Here is a 1,820-nt window from a genome sequence, read left to right on the forward strand (position 1 = left end):
GCTATACTAGCGCTTCTCGGTGGCACTGCTGAGGACCTCACGTTAACCTGAAGCAGACTGAAGTGGCTCGTGTGAACGTCAGCATTTGAACCAATGTATCGCTATCAGTGGCGTTTCTTGTTGACGCGCTTCTCGGCGGTAGTCAACCACTGAACGCCACAGAAGCTCTGCTAAATTGGTGGTCCGTCCTTGGTCGTGCCTGTGTGAATGGCTCGATGTAAAGCTGGATTTACAGTCGTCGTAACGTAAAACGTAAGCCGTAAGACGTAAGACGTAATACGCAAAACTCAAGGAAAAACAGCAAATTGATTCATAGTTGACGTAACAGCAAGTTGCGGAATGGCAACGCTTTACGTAAGACGTAACGCAAGAAATGGAATTGAACCATTTCGGCTTGCGTCTAGCGTTTCGATACAGCTACAATTATTGCATTCATTGGTTTATTTTCTTACGTCTTACGTTTTACGTCACGGCGACTATAAATCCAGCTTTACTCATACTTTACTATAAATCAATGTACCTTCAAAACGCGCTTCTCAGCAGCGCCAGTGAGAAGCGTGTGAAACGGCTCTAACACTCGAGCCAGTTGGAGAGCAAGCCCCGACAGACGTTTACCCGGCCGTCTCTGTCTGGCGCAGGCCAACTACCTAAAGATGTTTGCGTAGGGAAGCTATGAATCAGAAGGCGTCTTCAAAGGCCTTTAAGGGCTAGGTATTATTAGGAAATGGCAACTCCGCCATTCCTATGTAAAGGAAGCTAGGTTTAAGGCTTAGCGGCAACGTCACCAATTAAATGTAAGGGAGGGTTGCCCGATGCGCAACGGCTTTATTCTAGAATTTTTACATTTGGTCGTCGCTGGTAAAAGTACAATTTAAGAAGCCCAAATTAAAACACTAGTATCTAAAGAAATATAGTGAGAGTAGTTATATATTTCAGTTCAGTGTTTTTCTTATACAGCCCACTATTCGAACCAAAAGTCTTATAGTCAAATTAGGGTTTCACCAATTTCATTAACCTTTCACCTAATTCAATTAGGAATTCAAGATAGCAAGCTGTAAACTCCTATAAACCTTTATCTTAACATCCTAAAACTTGTCTCAAAACCTACTTATGGATAGTGTTGACGCGACTGTAGATAACCAAGATCTAAGGTCAAAAAGTTGAGTGATAGTACTAAGAAGTTGATAGAAAAAAGAAGAACAGACAAACATCAAAACAATGCCACTCAGCTAAGAGAAATCAACGAAGAAATATCAAATGCTATCCGAAAAGATGTAAGGCTACACAAAACAGAGGCAATAACTAGGGTCATAGAGGAAAACAGGGGAATGAAAGTGCTTAGGAAAAAATTGTCAGAGGGTAAGAAGCAATTAAGTAAGATAATTGACAACAAGAACGGACAAACCACCACAAATAAGCGAGACCTGCTGATCGTGAGAAGCTTCTATGCGAGGCTCTATAAGAAAACTACAACAACAGAAATTGGCGTAGGCATTCCAGTAATACAAAACGAGGGATCAGAAGACATCCCAGAAATCACTCAAGGCGAAATAAACAACTGCTTAAAAGACATGAAAAACAATAAATCGCCAGGAGATGACGCAATTAGCACCGAAAATATAAAACTAGGAGAATCAGCATTTCTAAAAATACTGTGTAAACTATACAATGCTTGTTTAAGAAACTGCATAACGCCTGATCAATGGAATAAGTCCATCATAATACTTGTACACAAGAAAGAAGATATAGCCCAAATAGAAAACTACAGACCAATTAGCCTGCTATCGCAGATATACAGGGTTGCTCATTAGTGCGTCAAA

The sequence above is a fragment of the Dendroctonus ponderosae genome, unplaced genomic scaffold (genome assembly GCF_020466585.1).
Source record: "Dendroctonus ponderosae isolate FM_Combo_2020 unplaced genomic scaffold, Dpon_F_20191213v2 Dpon_F_20191213_1, whole genome shotgun sequence".
Lineage (NCBI taxonomy): Eukaryota > Metazoa > Arthropoda > Insecta > Coleoptera > Curculionidae > Dendroctonus > Dendroctonus ponderosae.